The following is a 21,084-nucleotide window of genomic DNA, read 5'->3' as shown; positions in this document are numbered from 1 at the left end:
TAAAACTCTATAATACATGTAAATGATTGTAATAAATAGAGCGGTAAAACACGTCTTTCTAAAAGCCAGCATATTATATAAATAGTGAAAAAAAGGCAAAAGCTTACAGCACCTGGTATTCCCAGGCGGTCTCCCATCCAAGTACTAACCAGGCCCGACGCGGCTTAGCTTCCGAGATCAGACGAGATCGGGCGCTCTTTTTTTTTTTTTTTTTTTTATTAAAAATATACATATATATATATATACATACACACATTTTAAATCATCATGACATACAACAGGTCATATACATATATTACATATTACAGTTCACAGTGATTTATTACACAATTACATGTGTACACAGGGATAAGAAGATAAGTGAGAAAAAAAATAAATAAATAAAATTTAAAAAAAACTTTAAATTAAATAAGGGGATCAAAACAGAATCATTCAGGCAACTCTAGTTTAGTACCATCTGGGCTGTCCATAATAAAAGGATTATTTAAAATAAAAGTTTTGTAAAAAACAATCTTGTTCTCTTCCATTTTAAAATATTCTTCAGCAGTTCTAATATATTGTTCCCGTTTTCTTTTGTACATTTTCCAAACATCTATTTTTGCACGTTTGTTTTTCACAATGTTTCTCCTTTCCCAAATAACATTTCTTGCAACAGATAAAAAAAGATTGACCATCTTTGTTTTACTTCCATTAAAACCAAATAAAAACATTTTACACCATTCTGAATCTCTCTCAATTTCCTCTTCTCTATTTGTCATCATCTGTTTTATCATTTCTTTTAACTTTACCATAAAAGTATTTAATTTAGCACATTTTAAAAACAAGTGCATACTACTTTCATTTTCTAATTCACATACTTTACATATTGCATTATCACTGCTTCCAATTTGTGCCAGCTTTGTTTCAGTGAATATCACATTGTGTCTGATAAAATAATCCAAGCATTCAAGTTTTGTGTCTAAATATTTCCACTTTAAATTTTTCCAAATTCCTTCCTCATCAATATCCACAAAAATCCTTTTCCAGAACTGTTCTGCGACTGGTCTTTTGTACACTTTGTTTCTAAAACATACATAAAAATTTTTAAAAGTACATTCCTGAAAGTCTTTGGCTTTTTCTTTTAAAACCACTTTCACATTATCATTGCTTTTATCATTCTGTTCAATTTTCTCTATCCATTCTTTAGGTATTGCACTTTTCACTATTTCAAACTGTTTCTCCAGAGTTTCTCTTTTAAAATCTTCACCAATCTCATCCATAGCATCAACAATTACTTGGCTTGGTAAAAAACCTTCTTTTATCTCATATAAAACATCTTTGACTTGACATACACCAGCCTTCAACCAATGTTTAAAAAATACTTCTTTCTCTTGTGTTAAAATATTAGCATTTAAAAACAATGGTTGATTTAATAACATTTTTCTTCCTTCAGGTTTAAACTCAACCAAATTTAAAAACTCTGCCCATGCTTGTAAAACCTCTTTGTAAAAATCAGGAATTCCAGTCATCATGTTCTGTTTCAGTTTCATCCATAAAATGTCATCATTTATATTAAAACCACCACATTTGTTAAGATAATACCTCATTACATGCTTCCATTCTGCTTTAAAATCCTTGTTTAAAAACCTTTTCACCAGTTTAACTCTCAAGCTTTTCTTTCTTATTTCTGGGTCTATCAATCCCATTCCACCTTCATCTGTTGCACCTATTAAAACATTATACGCAATTCTTGGTGGTTTCCCTTCCCAAATAAAATTCAGGACACATTTTTTTATTCTTTGTACATGCCAGTGTTCCATAGGGATGACTCCTAAGATGTACCACATTTTCGACAACATCAGCGTATTTACAATTAAAATCTTTCCCATTAAATTCAACCTCCTTTGTTTCCACCATTCCAACCTCCTTTCCATTCTTCCTATTATTTCATCCCACATTATTTCATTAACTCTCTTTTCATTTTCTCCCATTGTTATCCCTAAAATCTTAATTTCTTGCTGATTTTTGAAATTAAAAGCATCTGGTAAAATGCATACATTCCCAATTCTCATAACCACAGTTTTTTCCATATTTACTTTAGCACCTGATCCATCACAATATTTTTTAATAATTTCCATAGCATTTGTCACACTTTCAATATCCTTTAAAATTAATGTAGTGTCATCCGCATACTGGTAAATTTTCTGTTCTTCTTTCATCTCTACAATTTTAATTCCATTTATTCTTTTTTCCTTCATTATAGCTAGACCCAAAGCTTCAGTCACTAGACTGTACAGCTGAGCAGATAGTGGACATCCCTGTTTTATGGATCTTGTTATACTAAAGCATTCTGTAATAAAACCATTACATTTAATACAACTCATAGCACCATTATACAAACACTTCATCCATCTTAAAAACTTTTCTCCAAACCCAAACTTTTTTAAAACCCCAAATAAAAAATTATGTTCAACTCTGTCAAATGCTTTCTCAAAATCAACACTAATTACATATCCCTCTTTCTTTTCTTCTTTCATATATTGTATTACATCTCTTATACTGCTTGTTATATCTGTGATGTCTTTTCCTTTCACTCCATATGCCTGACTAGTTTTAATAATACTCGGTAAAATCTTTTTACAGTTTTTTACGATTGTTTACACTCTAAAATAAACATTTCCACACAATTTGCAAAATTCTACTCCAAGGAGCAAAACACCGCCACAGATTTGCACAACATTAAACACAATGTCTGCTTCACTCTTTTTGCAAAACATTACACACAGTGATTTGTAAAACTCTACACACATTTCGACACCTTAGACACAGATAAGGATTGTGAGGTTACTTCCTTGTCATTACAAAGCCCCGGATTGCCAATGACCACACTAATGAACAAATTGGATAAACACATCCACAAGGTGTGGAAGCACACATGTGCTAATTTGAAAACGCAGCACTCAGGTGTGCTAGGCAGCAGGTGAGTTCACCTGTATTCATCAAAAATGATGTGGATGAAATCTTATGGCCTGATCCAGCCAGACGGAGAGATGAGGAATAGTTACAGTAGTTGTGTTGCTTTTTTTTCCAGAGTCAAACTGTATGTACTTCATGCAGTAATTTTTATTTGTCTACAGATTTTATTTGTTTCATTGATTTCATTGTTGGTTGATTACTGTAACTGATTATGGTAAGAAATACTGTATTTCTTGAATTGAAATAAATACTTGAAATATTCAGTCTGCAGCATCAGTGTTGTGCAGTGCTTGGTAAGTTTATAGTAGGCCTATTTGTGTTCATTCTCCCTATATCTCAAACTAATCATGATGAATGTTGTGGGTTTGTCACTATTTTGTTTTGTCATCGAAATGATCCCTTACATAACAATGTCTGCCCAAAAATCTAGCACATGCTATTTCCTAAAATTAGTTTTTTATTTATCACAGCAGTGTGAAACTGTCTGCAATAGTGTCTGATCATTGAGGACTGTGTTGGTTAAATGAAAACTAATAGCATTTTCACAAATATGTGTATATGTTTTGACTGAAATGTGTATGTTTTGACTGAAGTGTGTCATTTTGCAAACAATCTAGGAATTTTGCAAATTGAGTGTGGTGTTTGGATAATTGTGATTATATTTTGAAAAAAGAACCCGGTTTTCAAAATTGTGTGTAAACAATTGAAAAATACTGTAAGTCTGTTTGCTAAAACCTTGGCTAATACTTTAAAATCTTTATTTAACATCGTAAGGGGTCTGTAGTTAATCAAATCATTTTTTCCACCTTTTTTCTTATATATTAATTTCACTAAACCTATTCTCATTAAATGTGTAGCTTCTTTCTTTTCAAAAATTACTTCAAAGATTTCCTTTAAAATTGGTGCTAAAACATCTTTAAAAACTTTATAAAATTCAGATACTAATCCATCTAAACCTGGGCTTTTCCCATTATTTAATTGCATTATAGCTTCCTTAATTTCTTCTATTTGTATTTCTTCATCACACATATTTCTATCATCTTCTGTTATACTTTCCTCAATTTGTTCCAATAAAAATTGTTCTTCTTTTTCATTTATTTGACCTTTTTTAAAAAGGCCTTCATAAAAATTTCTAACTTCTTTCAAAATATCCTGTGCTTCTTTTATTTTTTCACCATTTTTCTTCTTTAATTCTCTTATGATTTCTACATTTCCCTTACTTTCTTCTAAACTAAAAAAGAATTTTGTACATTTCTCGCCTTCTACAAGATATTTTGCTTTACTTCTAACCATAGCACCTCTACATTTCTTTTCTTCTATGTTTCGTAATTCTTCTTCCAAGTTTATTATTTTTTCTATATCTACATTTTCTTGGTTCAATTTATCATTTAGTTCTTTTCTAACCTCCACTTCTTTATTTCTTTTAGCTTTTTGTATTAATTTACTAATTTCTATAGTATACTTTTTAATTTCATATTTTGTATTATCCCACCATATTCGTTTATCTTCTTGATACATCCTATTCTGTTTTTCTGTATTTATTATATCCACTATTGTCTTTCTATAAGATTTTATTTTTAAAATTTCTGTGTTTAAGATCCATACCCCATTACCTCTTTCAGCTTCGTTAAAATCAATATTCAAAATGAAAAACTTGTGATCACTCAAAGCTGTTTCTTTGTAATAAACACTCTGTATAAAATCGCCCAGTTTTCTCTTGTATAGAATAAAATCAATTCTACTTTGTTTTAAAATATTACCTACTATTTGTCTTCTTGAATATTCTCTTCTTCCCTCATTTCTTATTCTCCATGTCAACTACTTCATGCTCATCCATTAAGTTCTCCAACTCTTTTCTCCCACTGTCACTCTTAAAAATCATGCCATCTGCTAAATCAATTCTGTTCAAGACCGTGTTAAAATCACCAATTAAAATAGATTCTCCCCATAAAGTCATTAAACCCTTTAGCCTATTAAAGAATTCCTTCTTTTCTTTTCCTACTACCGGAGCATGAATGTTACATAAAACCATATTATTTTCCTTAATCTTAATCGCTAAACATTTCCCTTCTTTGTCATTATATATTTCTTCGACATCATTACATACATTTTTTTTAACTAAAATGGCAACCCCTCTCCCCATCCTTCCATCACCATTATTATAAAATATATTTCCTGTCCATCCCCTTTTAAAATCATCCATTATAGCTTCATTCCAGTTTGTCTCTTGTATAAATATAAGATTTTGTTTTTTACACTGCTCCTTAACCTTGTCAAATTTTCCGACATTCGATAAACCTCTTACATTAATAGAAACAATACTTAAAAACATACATAAATGAAAAACATTACATATCAGTCCCATCAATCCGCACTTTCTTTTCCCCTAGACGCATCACGCATAGTCTTTATCAGTTCACTCTTTTTACTCAATCTGTTCCTTACAAATTTTAGATTTGGAGTTACCTTAATTTTTCTTCTTCTTACTTGCAATCCATTTGCTTGCTCGTGTTCTTCAGTATTTTGCTCATCCATTCTCTCACTTACGTCCATTTGTGTGTTTGATAAGTCCAAAGATGTCCATGTATCACTCAGTTCATTTGTTTTGCCATTGTCTTTTTCCAGCTGTTCTTTCTGTGTTTCCGATATCTCCACAATCCAATGATCATCTTTCTCCATATTGCAACACTTTTCCACTTCTCCCGTCACTTGACTGCATGTTGTATCTTTGTGTTCTGTTATTGTCTCCATTTCTTCTGTTGTGTTATTGTTACTTGTATCCACCTTTTCTGTTTCATCCTGTATCTCACCATCATTGTCCATAGCCTCATTATCCTCTTCATGATCGCCACGGCGCCAAACCACATGCAAGTCTGTCGGGAGGGTGGCTCAGAGGATGCATGAATCAACAATATGAACGTCCTGCTGCCTCCACTTGATGCAAGACAGTGATAGCCATACCTCACTAAATTGGTTCTTGGGCATGTTTTGCTACCTTTTAAATATGATTGACATTTTTTTAAATCAATGTACGCTGAGAACAGGAGGCCTCAAAATGGTTTCTGCTGTCCGAGGGCAACACGGCGCAGAACGGGCTTAACAAAATGCCAAAACGCACGACTCTGGTGGGACTCGAACCCACAACTACAACCTCATCTGGGAGTCTTGAAATCCAATGCGCTATCCATTGCGCCACAGAGCCTGTAGGTATGCCAGCCTGGGCCTGTCCTGCTCGGCCGAGTGGCAAGCTGTGTGGGCAGAAAGACTGGTCTGTGCACAATTGAGGCATGCTTGCTGGACTGGAGCGCCGCCCAAGGCACCGCTGGGATTCGAGGCCTCAAAATGGTTTCTGCTGTCCGAGGGCAACACTGCGCAGTATGGGCTTAACAAAATGGCAAAAAGCACGACTCTGGTGGGACTTGCACCCACAACCTTTGAATGGCCTCATCTGGCAGTCTAGAAGTCCAATGCACTATCCACTGCGCCGCAGAGCCCATCGGTATGCCAGGCTGGTCCACTGAGGGCTTTACTTACAGATTTGTGCCCGTCCAGCTACAGCAAGTGGCACGCTGTTTGGGCAGAAAGACAGGTCCTCAGGTCTTTGCACAATTGAGGCACGGTTCAAAAACATAGTGTCGTCAGGGTCTCCAATCCAACAGAAAGGCCAGAGACAGCCACCAGTGGAAAGGCACCGCTGGGATTCGAACCCAGGATCTCCTGTTTACGAGACAGGCGCTTTGACCAGCTAAGCCACGGCGCCTCCTTGGTGGAGAAAGTTAGCCTGAATGCTATTCTTCAAAAGCAGGTGAGAGGGTAATGATGCAGGAGAACCCGCCCGCTGTCCTCAAGCTCCTCTGTGTCCCCTTTCGCCGTCTGTTTTTTTTGGTAAAGCACGAGCTCGGCTGTATTGTGGCGTGCAACCAAACCATCCATGGGATTCAAACGCAGGATCTCCTGTTAACTAGAATAGCCTGGCCGCACAATTGCCCTCCGGGAGGGCAACTCAGATGATCCAGGCTCCAAGAGAAGAGGCCAGGGGTTAGCTGACCGGGCGCTGGACAGCTTTAAGGCGTTTGCCGACAACTGAGTCGGGGCGGTTTGCAAAAGTAACCACTCACTGCCCTCGCTATCCATGTTTGCGGGTCGCTTTTGGAAAAGCTTGCGATTGCTGGACTGGAACGCTGCCCAAGGTACCGCTGGGATTTGAACGCAGGATCTCCTGTTTACGAGACAGGCGCTTTAACCAACTAAGCCACGGCGCCAAACCGCATGCAAGGCTGTCGGGAGGGTGACTCAGAGGGTCAAAACATCCAGAGGCAGGGCAGGTGCTGGTACGCTTAAAAGAGAATGTCTACAAATTTCTACTGCCTGAGGGCAACACTGCACAGTATGAGAGTAACCAGAAAGCCAAAATCCACAACTCTGGTGGGACTTGAACCCACAACCTCTGAATGGCCTCTTCTGGCAGTCTAGAAGTCCAATGCGCTATCCATTGCGCCACAGAGCCCAACATGGGGAAAAGCATAGCCGCGTGAAGGCTGACCTTCCGGGTCTGTGGCCATCCAACGGTAAGAGAGCGCATGCTCTCTCTGCAGGAAGGACAGGCCCTCGGGTCTCTGCATAATTGCAGTGTCGTTTGAAAGGCAGAGGCACTGTAAGGGCCTCAGGTCCAAGGGAGAGCAAAAAGATCCAAGCTGCCGTCTACAAGGCACCGCTGGGATTTGAACCCAGGATCTCCTGTTTACTAGAAAGGCGCTTTAACCAACTAAGCCACGGCGCCACCCCGCGTGTTAGGTGTGGGGAGGGTGGCTCAGAGGATGCATGAATCAACAATATGAACTTCCTGCTGTCTCCACTTGATGCGAGACAGTGATTGCCATACCTCACTGAATTGGCTCTTGGGCATGTTTTGCTACCTTTTAAATATGATTGCCTTTTTTTTTTTAAATCAACGTACGCTGAGAAACAGGAGGCCTCAAAATGGTTTCTGCTGTCCGAGGGCAATACTGCGCAGAACGGTCTTAACAAAATGCATGACTCTGGTGGTACTCAAACCCACAACCTCATCTGGGAGTCTAGAAATCCAATGCACCACAGAGCCTGTAGGTATGCTGGGCTGGGCTTGTCCGGCTCTGTCAAGTGGCAAGCTGTGTGGGCAGAAAGACAGGTACAATTGAGGGACGCTTGCTGGACTGGAGCGCCACCGAAGGCACCGCTGGGATTTGAACCCAGGATCTCCTGTTTACTAGACAGGCGCTTTGACCAACTAAGCCACGGCGCCTCCTTGGTGGAGAAAGTTAGCCTGAATGCTATTCTTCAAAAGCAGGTGAGAGGGTAATGATGCAGGAGAAACCGCCCGCTGTCCTCAAGCTCCTCTGTGTCCCCTTTCGCCGTCTGTTTTTTTTGGTAAAGCACGAGCTCGGCTGTATTGTGGCGTGCAACCAAACCATCCATGGGATTCAAACGCAGGATCTCCTGTTAACTAGAATAGCCTGGCCGCACAATTGCCCTCCGGGAGGGCAACTCAGACGATCCAGGCTCCAAGAGAAGAGGCCAGGGGTTGGCTGACCGGGCGCTGGACAGCTTTAAGGCGTTTGCCGACAACTGAGTCGGGGCGGTTTGCAAAAGTAACCACTCACTGCCCTCGCTATCCATGTTTGCGGGTCGCTTTTGGAAAAGCTTGCGCTTGCTGGACTGGAACACCGCCCAAGGTACCGCTGGGATTTGAACGCAGGATCTCCTGTTTACGAGACAGGCGCTTTAACCAACTAAGCCACGGCGCCAAACCGCATGCAAGGCTGTCGGGAGGGTGACTCAGAGGGTCAAAACATCCAGAGGCAGGGCAGGTGCTGGTACGCTTAAAAGAGAATGTCTACAAATTTCTACTGCCTGAGGGCAACACTGCACAGTATGAGAGTAACCAGAAAGCCAAAATCCACAACTCTGGTGGGACTTGAACCCACAACCTCTGAATGGCCTCTTCTGGCAGTCTAGAAGTCCAATGCGCTATCCATTGCACCACATAGCCCAACACGAAAGCCAGCAGAGCCGAGTGAAGGCTGACCTTCCGGGTCTGTGGATGTCCAACGGTAAGAGAGCGCATGCTCTCTCTGCAGGAAGGACAGGCCCTCGGGTCTCTGCATAATTGCAGTGTCGTTTGAAAGGCAGAGGCACTGTAAGGGCCTCAGGTCCAAGGGAGAGCAAAAAGATCCAAGCTGCCGTCTGCAAGGCACTGCTGGGATTTGAACCCAGGATCTCCTGTTTACCAAACAGGAGCCACGGCACCACCCCGCATGTTAGGTGTGGGGAGGGTGGATCAGAGGATGCATGAATCAACAATTTCAACTTCCTGCTGCCACCACTTGATGCGAGACAGTGATTGCATACCTCACTGAATTGGTTCTTGGGCATGTTTTGCTACCTTTTAAATATGATTGACATTTTTTTAAAATCAATGTACGCTGAGAACAGGAAGCCTCAAAATGGTTTCTGCTGTCCGAGGGCAACACTGCACAGAACAGGCTTAACAAAATGCCAAAACACACGACTCTAACGGGACGCAAACCCACAACCCCAACCTCATCTGGGAGTCTAGAAATGCAATGCGCTATCCATTGCGCCACAGAGCCTGTAGGTATGCCACGCTGGGCCTGTCCAGCTCGGCGGAGTGGCAAGCTGTTTGGGCAGAAAGACAGGTCCTCAAGTCTTTGCACAATTGAGGCACGGTTCAAAAACATAGAGTGTTATCAGTGTCTCCGATGCAATAGCAAGCCCAGAGACAGCCACCAGTCGAGAGGCACCGCTGGGATTCAAACGCAGGATCTCCTGTTTACTAGACTAGCCTGGCCGCACAATTGCCCTCCGGGAGGGCGACTCAGACGATCCAGGCTCCCAGAGAAGAGGCCAGGGGTTGGCTGACCGGGCACTGGACAGCTTTAAGGCATTTGCCGACAACTGAGTCGGGGCGGTTTGCAAAAGTAACCACTCACTGCCCTCGCTATCCATGTTTGCGGGTCGCTTTTGGAAAAGCTTGCGCTTGCTGTCCTACTGCTTCAGACCAGATTCTGAAGTGTTAATCTGATGCACACTTTTCAATCCCAGGAGGCCACAGGAGGCCAAAACGTCATCATCGAACGTGATTGAGAACCGCAACGAGAGTGTTTACAAATGTGAGTATTACAAACCAAAACACGGTTCCCTGTCTTAAAATCGTATTTGTTGAGCTACTGTATCGTAAACTGCTGATTTGCATAAGGTGTCAATACGTGTAACGTTAAAGTATATTTGTGATTTCGCTGTAAAACACGTTTTATTACGTATAGCGACCATAGCATCTTAAAGATGATTACTAAATGTTTAACAACTGACAGGAACATGTTCTGAGAGAATTAAATGAGCACATCACAACACCAAACAGACATCTAAACGAGTGATGGATGTTATGTGAGTTTATGTAGAATTCTCTGTTGTCAACACTGCTTTAGATAAATGTAATGTAAATAAACATAGTTAGTAAACAAGTAAACATGAGTTATCTATTTCATTTGTCTCATAGTACTGTTGATAAATTCAGCAGCATTTGTATTGGATAAAAAGCCAGTTAACACAACAGCTACCTCATAAATGTAGTATTGAGCACACGAATCAGAGGGAACTGAATCTTGTGTGGATGTTACAGGGACAGATGAGACAAGTATGCTTGTCTGGTGAAGAGTGACTGATGAAGCAGTGCTGCCATCAAAGATATTTTGCGGTGGAGCAGGACCTGAAAGGAAAGGTGACTGCAGCATTTGTGGGAAAAAAGTTAAATCTGTAACTTAATATAAAGTTTGGTAATTTTGTTACTTCTAATACAGAGATCTAATGAAATTGTGCTGTTAAAATTACAACTTTTGTATTGTATTTGTGCATCTTTGTATGATCTGAAATGTCTGCTGCAGACTGGTGTGTGCATCGAGAAAAGAGAAATCCACAGCAGCATCCTGGAAATGGTTTAGTGTCATCGATGAGACCCTCCATCACTCCACCTGCCCTTTGTCTCTCATCTGGACCAGATGTTGCTGTGGCCTCTTCATCCTCAGAGACCAAAGAGCCAGCGAGAGCATCTAGAGAAAGACTAAAATACCAATATGTCTGAATAAAGCTTTGTTCCACTTGTCTTTATTTATGTTCATGGTTACTTTATTATTTTACTCATATATCCATGTTGTTATCAGTAAATAAAATATAAGTTTCATTAACATGTGTATTAATTAATTACTTGATAAAAAACATGCTTGTTTTACTAAAAAATATAATTAATTATAGGTCAGCATTTATCATTATTATTGATCAGTATTATAATCTTAATTTCTAAGTAGTAATACTTACATTTTTTGAGTGTAAAATCCTCAAAAAACACCTCCAAACACAAGATCTTCAAGCAGCTGATCCATGTCTCCTTTGTGCAAATATTGCAAACATGGAGGAAGATGTACTAGGTAGAGTCGTGTTACTGATGCTATGAGGTGTTTGATCACTTGTTGTGCTTATTTTCATTTTATAACTAATACTACCTAACTTACAATTACAGGCTCAGGGTAAGATGGTAATAATATTTAACAATGAACAATCATAATGAGAAAAACTAAAAACATAATTATTAGGCTTGCTTACATCATAGTATGCAATTATATACACGGGGAAATATGATTAAATATCTCTGAATAATCAAAATATTCACATCATCGTTTATCAAAAATTGGATTTGTTTTTGTTATTGATAAGCCTCAGGGATGAAAAGAGAAATTCAACAAGAATTTAAGCTAGCTTTGCGTGTGGATAAACAATTTTGAATACAAAACAAAAGAAATAACTTATTCAAAAAATAAAGAATTTGGGTTTTCCTGACAAGAATTATTTCTTTAAGAATTAAAAAATACAAAAACCTAAATGAACCCAAAACGTATCTGTTATACTACAATCACAATAAAAGAACAGCTGTTTCTTCAACATGACCACAAAATGAACAAATTTCATCAATATCAAAATATTTATAGAAAGATGAATTAAACCTGTCGCTATATGTTAAGTTGTTGCACTTGTTATAACGTCGTTGGTCACATGATAACGTCAACATGGCGGAAGACGTGCAGATCACATCCATACTCAACGACTGCGTTCGAAACCGCATACTCAATGAGTAGGTACTTATATTCAATAAGTACTTACTTAACGAGCGCTAAAAGAGTACGTACTCTACAGCCAAATCTCGTTGAGTATGGATGTGATCTGCACGTCTTCTGCCATGTTGACGTTATCATGTGACCAACGACGTTATAACAGGTGCAACAATTTAACATAGCGACAGGTTTAATTCATCTTTCTATAAATATTTTGATATTGATGAAAATTGTTCATTTTGTGGTCATGTTGAAGAAACAGCTGTTCTTTTATTGTGATTGTAGTATAACGGATACGTTTTGGGTTCATTTAGGTTTTTGTATTTTTTAATTGTTAAAGAAATAATTTTTGTTAGGAAAACCCAAATTCTTTATTTTTTGCAAAAGTTATTACTTTTGTTTTATGTTCAAAATTGTTTATCCACACGCAAAACTATAGCTTAAATTATTGTAGAATTTCTCTTTTCATCCCTGAGGCTTATCAATAACAAAAACAACAAATCCAATATTTGATAAACTATGATGTGAATATTTGGATTATTCAGAGATATTTAATCATTTTTCCCTGTGTATATAATCACATACTATGATGTAAGCAAGCCTAATAATTGTTTTCAGTTTTTCTCATTATGATTGTTCATTGTTAAAGATAAATGCCATCTTTCCCTGAGCCTGTAATAATAAGTTATGTAGTAATAATAATAAAAAGAAAATAAGCACAACAGGTGCTCAAACACCTCATAGCATCAGTAACACAACGACCCTACCTAGTACATCTTCCTTTTGCAATATCTGCACAAAGGAGACGTGGATCCGCTTCTCGAAGGTCTTGTGTTTGGAGAAGACAGTTGATTTTACACTCAAAAAATGTAAGTATTACTACTTAGAAATTAAGATTACCTCAGAATGCACTGATCAATAATAATGATAAATGCTGACCTATAATTAATTATATTTTTTAGTAAAACAAGCATTTTTTTAATCAAGTAATTAATTAATGCATATGTTAATGAAACTTATATTTAATTACTGATAACAACATGGATATATGAGTAAAATAATAAAGTAACCATGAACATAAATAAAGACACATGGAACAAAGCTTTATTCAGACATATTGGTATTTTAGTCTTTCTCTAGCCTCCAGAGACCCAAAGAAAAAAAGTGTCTCTTTTTTGTTGTTTTTTTGTGATTTCCTACATCCTTTGGGTTAAAAAAGAATTCTACAATTTAGAGTTTTTACGTTTTGTTTTTATTTTTAATTTTACAGCATGTCCACTGTAGTGGACCACAGGACGATTTTAGTTCGAAACGACAGCCAAACTCAGACAACAAAACTGTACAGAATATGGCTGTAAAGGGATATTAATCCAACATTTATGTAACAAAAACAAAACAACTGAAATCAAGCATTTTCCATAACTTGCAATGAGTCTGTTACGGCGCTGTGCAGGAATTTTGGCCCACTCATCTTGGCAGAATTGTTGTAATTCAGCCACATTGGAGGGTTTTCGAGCATGGACCGCCTTTTTAAGGTCATGCTGTGGGCATCTCAATAGGATTCAGGTCAGGACTTTGGCTAGGCCACTCCAAAGTCTTCATTTTGTTTTTCTTCAACCATTCAGAAGTGAATTTGCTGGTGTGCATTGTCCTGCTGCAGAACCACAGAGTGCAGCATCTTTCCTGTTCTTCCTTTTCTGTCTCTGTGTCTGTCTCAGTCTGCTCATCTGAGTCTCCTGCAATTTCTTCCTCTTCTTCAACATCATCTTGTATGTTACATTCAAATTTATCGTCATCTGACAGCTCTAAGTCAGAGTCTCCCTCAACTATCTTATAAAAATCCTCTCTGCTTCAGTTCTGCCTCATACAACATGCAGTCATTAATTACATTAAGATGGTCCTGATGTCCACTATAGTTGACATTTAAAAAAGGATGATATTTTGAATCATAAACAATTTAACAGCTTTGAAAGCTAAATGTATTGTTACTGACACTTTAATAAACAAATATATATGTGATAATAATAGTAAAAAACATGTAAAAAAGCAAAATTTTACATATCTCTCTCCTTCCCATAAAATGTGCTCATTTGTATGCCGGCCATTTTGGATTCAGTGTAAGAAGTGGTTCCTAGCATGCCAGCCAATCAAATGACATATCACTAGAAAGCCCAGGATGTCCTCTGCACAGTACAACAGGACTTGACAGAGTAGCTCAAAAAATTCAAAGGAAATGCATGAAAACACAATGTCCACTACAGAGGACATAAGTCAATGGGCGGGGTCTCAGGAGGCTAGATGCTCTCGCTGGCTCTTTGGTCTCTGAGGATGAAGAGACCACAGCAACATCTGGTCCAGATGAGACAAAGAGCAGGTGGAGTGATGGAGGGTCTCATTGATGGCACTTGAGACCATTTCCAGGATGCTGCTGTGGATTTCTCTTTTCTCGATGCACACACCAGTCTGCAGACATTACAGATCATACAAAGATGCACAAATACAATACAAAAGTTGTCATTTTAACAGCACAATTTCATTAGATCTCTGTATTAGAAGTAACAAAATTACCTAACTTTATATTTAGTTACAGATTTAACTTTTTTCCCGTAAATGCTGCTGTCACCTTTCCTTTCAGGTCCTGCTCCACCTCAAAATATCTGCAACAAAGGCACAGAAATCTAGAATCAGAAAAGTGCTTAAAGTTTTTTTTTATTATTAATAAACTGCAACTTAAGGTTTTGTCTGTAGTGTACTCACTCAAAGCCTTTGATGGCAGCACTGCTTCATCAATCACTCTTCACCAGACAAGCAAACTTGTCTCAACTGTCCCTGTAACATCCACACAAGATTCAGTTCCCTCTGATTCGTGTGCTCAATACTACATTTATGAGGTAGCTGTTGTGTTCATTGGCTTTTTATCCAATACAAATGCTCCTGAATTTATCAACAGTACTATTAGACAGATGAAACAGATAACTCATGTTTAGTTACTATATGTACATGTGTTTATTTACATTACATTCATCTAAAGTGTTGACAACAGAGAATTCTACATAAACTCGCATAACGTCCATCACTCGTTTAGATGTCTGTTTGGTGTTGTGATGTGCTCATTTAATTCTCTCAGAACATGTTCCTATCAGTTGTTAAACATTTAGTAATCATCTTTGAGATGTCTATGGATGCTATTTGTAATAAAACGTGTTTTACAGCGAAATCACAAATATACTTTAACGTTACAAATATTGACACCTTATGCAAATCAGCAGTTTACGATACAGTAGCTCAACAAATACGATTTTAAGACAGGGAACCGTGTTTTGGTTTGTAATACTCACATTTGTAAACACTCTCGTTGCGGTTCCCAATCACGTTCGATGATGACGTTTTGGCCTCCTGTGATTGAAAAGTTTGCATCGGATGAACACTTCAGAATCTGGGCTGAAGCAGTAGGACATCCGGGGATTTCTCGCCTACACTTTTATGAATACTGAGGTTTCGAACGTACTTCTTTCTTTTTTTTTCCTACTATATAGTAGGTAAGTAGGCATATTCGAACGCACTTTAAGTAGACGTTCATCATATAGTATGAAAGTATGCGGTTTCGAACGCAGCCAAAGACATTGAAATGAACTTAATAAAGTGGCTGCACCTGGCTGGAGACCGGGATGGTGGGAGGAAGGAGAGAATGAATAAACAGTGCATTGTTGACCCCAGTTAGGCAGTTTGCAGCAGTTTGCAACATTACTAACATCAACAGACTTCTCAAGATTATTTGTTCTTAAAAACTGACACCAGCTCAAATTTGTTTATTTAATAAGTTTGGTTTGAATGTTAAATGTCTGTTGCATATTATAAACAACTGATTTAAACTCAAATTTGTCTGTTTTTGTTGTTTGAATGTTACACGTGTGTTTGTTTTATAAACTGATTAAAAGTCAAGTTTGTACATTTAATGATTTTTGATTCAACTTAAATATCTGTTGTATATTAAAAACTGATTCCAACTCAAAATTAGCCCATTTACTTTTTTATGTTAAAAGTTTATATATATATATATATATATATATATATATATATATATATATATATATGAAGAGTTTTGTTGCAAAACGAGATATATCCATTTTGAGAAATGTTGGTTATTTGACATTATTATTTAAGACATCAACAGTCAAGTTAATTTACAATTTTTGTACATAAAACTATTACTTGAGCTCAGTGAAGGCCAGAGACACAATATTCTTCAAATCCAGGATATTTTTTATTTAATTTTATGTAGATAAATAGTTCATAAATAAGTCAAAAACCATGCCAAAATGCAACATACTTATCTTAACATTGTCAAACATCTTAAATTGGTAAAAAAAAAAAAAAACATCATAAATATATGGAATAGTATATACAAAAATTGATTAATAATAATAAGATTCTGAGTTAGTTTTGGCCAGAACATACACAACATAACTTTTTTTTTTTTTTTTTTGCAAAACGCTATATATCCACCTTAGGCTATATTCTACTACTGTAATACCGTTAAGAAAAGCTAGTGAACCTTTTTTTGTGTGTGTGTGTGTGTGTGTGTGTGTGTGTGTGTGTGTGTGTGTGTGTGTGTGTGTGTGTGTGTGTGTGTGTGTGTGTGTGTGTGTGTGTGTGTGTGTGTGTGTGTGTGTGTGTGTGTGTGTGTGTGTGTGTTTGTGTGTGTATTTTCGAAAACCAAACCTTTATGATCAGAGCGGGCGGAGGCGCGGTGTCACAGTTCTTGTCTCTGTTGCACCGAGTCCGCGACACAAGCTCGCCTCGCCCCGTCATATTTAATGTATTATTTCACTGTAATAATAATAATAATAATAATAATAATAATTAAAATTAATTATTTAAAAAATAAACTTAGAAATGTAGCCTTGCAGATTCTTGAAATCAGCAGAGACTCGTTCCCTGCTGCATTTGTTTATTGTTGAGAGACGGAGGAGTATTTTATCCCGTTCCACTTTTGTAGTGTTTTTATACATTTTTGTGAAGTTGAAGGCTACATCTTCATATGACAGTTTGTCGGCATGACACAGACCAGCATTACTCGCGCGATGACCACAATACATTTTCGGATGTTTTCCCTCCCCTGAATGCCTTGCCCGTTTGGTCTTCTCCCTTTGATGATTTTCTTTAGATGCCTTCCTCTTTCTCCCAACAGCAGCTGGAATGACCGGCTCCAATCCGTCATCGAAATCCATGACATTAGCTTGACTCTGAAGCTTTGATTCTCTGACTGACAGACAGCTGTTTAACCTACGTGACTGACAGCTCGCCTACAGTATTAACAATTAAATGGTGAACGTTTTTTAGTTAGCCTATTGAATCCTCTTTTAAAAAATACATGTTTTTTGTTTTGATATTATCGTTAAATGAATCTATAAGCAAACTCGGAGCATTTCACCGGCGGTGACTCTCTTCCCAGGGGATGCTGAGCTCGCGCACGTACGGTCATATCGCACTTTGCAAAGAAACTGGTCTGGCGGATATCGCGTTTTGTGAAAAAAATACATTTTGTAGTAGGCCTAAAATATACATTCTTAAATTTTATTAATGGCAGCAATTCACACATAGATTAAGGGACATCTGAACAGTGATTTCCAATAATAAAATCCAAATGTCAAAAAATGGCGTTTATCGCGTTTTGCAACCAAACTCTTCATATATATATATATATATATTTATTAATTAATTTATTTATTTATTTATTAGGAACTTATCTAACTGCAAAAGTAAATTATTTTATTTACATTTTTATAGTTGAGCGAGTGCATGATTTACTTTCTAGTTAATACAACTTTTACATCTACAACCAGCCACATGTGGCCCACATTAGGGCAGTAAGGTCTTAACAGAACTTAGCCTTACTACAATGAAATACAAGGCCCATATATGGGCCATATTAAAAAAATATTACTTGGCTCATGATAGGCTGAGTTATGGCCCTGGTTTGGTTCAGTTCTGGCTAAAAACATGTGGGCCAGTTTTGGGCCGGGGAACATGTACTAATCTGGGCCACACTTTAGTTGTAGATTTGGGCCAGATCTGGGCCAAAGAAAATTTGCTGACTGGGTATATTATGACAGGATTTGTTCTGAGAGAGTATTTCTGACAGGAAAATGTTGTTTCTGAAGTAATTTACCTTAATTTAAGTTACATTAATGATTTTTTACTGTAATGAAGACATGTCAATACAGTAAACTATATTATGACAGGATTTGTTCTGAGAGGAGTATTTCTGACAGGAAAATGTTGGTTCTGAAGTAAAACTGTAATGTGACTCTAAATTGAGTTTGACACCACTGCACTAAACCAACTGAATGGTGCATCTTTTGGATATAGACGTATTATTTGCCTGATGAATTGCCATTGGTTTTCTGTTTTTAAGATGATACATGGGGCAACTTTTTGTTGTTGTGGTGGGCACTTTTCCATTGAGATATCCAGAGAGAAATTTGTTGCCCATCTTAATGGAGAAAGTGCCCAAGCAACATTGCTCAAAGTTGCCTGTGTATTATCACCTTTACTCTTTCAATCTTTTCTCTTTCTCTTACCCTCCAGAATGTCAGCGGCAAGTTTGCCATACAGCAGGCCTGCACCCACCCGGATCACCTGTGTGGACAATGGGACAAACCATCGGGCTAAGTCATACGAGGTGTCCAAAAATGAAATTAAAATAGCGTCGTACAAAACCACTACAATAAGTGCCCTCAGCGATGGCGTGAGGGCATTTATGGCTCCTGTGGATGGGGAAATCGCACTGTTTGAGACCGGGAGGGCGTACATCATAAAGAGATCACATTGAGATTTCGTGCCTCAGGGCGAGTCTCAAACCTTTTCCCAAGCTGAACTCATCCAGCTATTCAGCTGTGGAAGTACACAACATTATGCATCATGTAACCTAATTATTCTCTTATTGATCTTTCTGCATCTTCTTACACTCCTGAGTGTGTACCAAGTGTATATTCATTGGTAATAACTTATATTGGTAACACTTTAGAATTAGGCACTATTAGTTAATATTAATGCATTGACCAAGTACAGTACTTGTCAATCTGTGTTACACATAATGTTAGTTAATAAAATACAACAGTTCCAAAACTTTCCCTTTCATAACGTTTTAGTTAATGTTGAAATTAACAAAGATAAATAATATATGCTTCAGAATCATTTTTCTTTCTAGATCATGTGGTCAACTAACATTAATAGTGTTCATGTAATGACTCGCGTCTATTGATATATAATTCCTTTGCTGAGACTTCCGTTCATGTTATTATATTTCAGAAGACTGCAGCTGAGACAGTAGAGGTGGAGCTCACCTTCTTCGGGGTGTTGGAGGGAGACGGAGGTGCCACAGTTCTGCTGTCTGACACATATGAGGAGTACACAGTCCCGGCAGCACTGGCCCTCGACATCGCTGCTGATGACCTGACAATAAAACTTACAATAACTCACCGAAACAAAACTGTTCAGAGTATTGAACCACTGGGGGAGATGTTTGAGGGAATGTTTGAAGAAGTTTGACTTTTTTGTTTTTAATAGTTCAATTTTTTATTAATTGTTTTATCACTTATTAATCGTTACATTTTTTTATTAGTTTTTTCATTCAGGAATTGTTCCTTTTAATTAATAATAAAACGTGTTTAATACATTTTGCTTTAAGTGTTTTTCTGTGCTTTCCATAAATGTCAATAGGGGTTATGCCCAACAGGCTTCCGTTTTCTGCTAAACAGGTCTCGTTGCTCCCGGTTCACGCGTTTTGCATATCCCTCTTTAAATATGAACATGATTTACTCAAGATTCATTCAAAGTAGACACTAAAAATGATCATAACCAATGTCCATCACATATGTGGATTGATATATAAAAGTTTTAAATTTTTATTCTTTTCACTAACATTTATATATAAATATCGAATGAAACGTCCACAATAAACAGCTGGCTTGTTTAACTGATTACCTTAAAAGTCCGTCGATATCGCCATTATTTATTACGGCTATTAACACGTTCTCCGACAAGCGGAAGCAATGAGACCTGTTTTCCGGGGTTGGTCATGTGACGTTCGGCATAAAGCCTATTAAATAATCATTAACCTAAGTCTGATGCATTGTATCACCATTCCCTACCATAAACAAATGCTTAATGTTGCTCTGATCTTAATGCTACCATGTTAACATTTGGTAGGGAGGTGATAAAATGCATCAGGCTTAGGCTAATGATCATTTAATTCTTAATTACTTATACAACCGTTTGTAGAAAATGTTACTCTTAAAGGTTGTATACGGAATAATAGAGAGTAATTAATTACATAACATTAACTCATTATAACAGTTAATTTTATATTGATATAATACTTATATAGAGAAGTACACACACTATTTTCTTAAAGTGTTGTTTGTTTTAAACATCACACTTAAAATTGACATGACAAACTCCTAGAGGGCCACAGCCCTGCAGAGCTCCTTCAACCCTAATTAAACACACCTGATCAGCTAATCAAGTCCTTTAGGCTTATTTGAAAACTGCAGGTGTGTGTGTTGAAGCCATAGACTGTAAAAAATAGGTTGAAGCAGAATTGGAACTAACTCTGTAGGGCGGTGGCCCTCCAGGAACTTGAGTTTGACACCAGTGATATTTGCCAACCAAAAAATAAATAAAAAATTAGTTGTTGATTACCCATTGGCAAATTTTTAACCCTTGTCAAAAAATCCTATTGGAATTTCAGTTTATCCTTTAGGATCTTAGTGGATTCTTAGAATCCTATTGGACTTTACGATTTATTTTAATGGAATTTCACTTTGTCCTGTAGGATTTTAGTGGATTTTTAGAATCCTATTGGACATTACGATTTATTTTAATGGAATTTCACTTTGTCCTGTAGGATTTTAGTGGATTTTTAGAATCCTATTGGACATTACGATTAATTTTAATGGAATTT

General features: G+C 37.5%; 6 non-coding genes across 6 annotated transcripts; all 6 read right to left on the bottom strand.

Annotated features, from left to right (window-relative positions):
- Positions 1-6,641: 6,641 nt before the first annotated feature.
- On the bottom strand, positions 6,642-6,715 carry trnat-cgu (transfer RNA threonine (anticodon CGU)). Its single transcript has one exon. It is a non-coding gene; the product is annotated as a tRNA-Thr (tRNA).
- A 428-nt stretch (positions 6,716-7,143) lies between these two features.
- On the bottom strand, positions 7,144-7,217 carry trnat-cgu (transfer RNA threonine (anticodon CGU)). Its single transcript has one exon. It is a non-coding gene; the product is annotated as a tRNA-Thr (tRNA).
- Positions 7,218-7,372: 155 nt separating this feature from the next.
- trnar-ucu (transfer RNA arginine (anticodon UCU)) lies at positions 7,373-7,462 on the bottom strand. The gene is given in 2 exon segments: positions 7,373-7,408; positions 7,426-7,462. It is a non-coding gene; the product is annotated as a tRNA-Arg (tRNA).
- Positions 7,463-7,661: 199 nt separating this feature from the next.
- On the bottom strand, positions 7,662-7,735 carry trnat-agu (transfer RNA threonine (anticodon AGU)). Its single transcript has one exon. It is a non-coding gene; the product is annotated as a tRNA-Thr (tRNA).
- Positions 7,736-8,162: 427 nt separating this feature from the next.
- trnat-agu (transfer RNA threonine (anticodon AGU)) lies at positions 8,163-8,236 on the bottom strand. Its single transcript has one exon. It is a non-coding gene; the product is annotated as a tRNA-Thr (tRNA).
- Positions 8,237-8,664: 428 nt separating this feature from the next.
- Positions 8,665-8,738, bottom strand: trnat-cgu (transfer RNA threonine (anticodon CGU)). The gene has a single exon. It is a non-coding gene; the product is annotated as a tRNA-Thr (tRNA).
- Between the last annotated feature and the right edge of the window lie 12,346 nt (positions 8,739-21,084).

The sequence above is a fragment of the Garra rufa genome, chromosome 7 (genome assembly GCF_049309525.1).
Source record: "Garra rufa chromosome 7, GarRuf1.0, whole genome shotgun sequence".
Lineage (NCBI taxonomy): Eukaryota > Metazoa > Chordata > Actinopteri > Cypriniformes > Cyprinidae > Garra > Garra rufa.
This window is presented reverse-complemented; position numbering and strand designations above follow the sequence as displayed.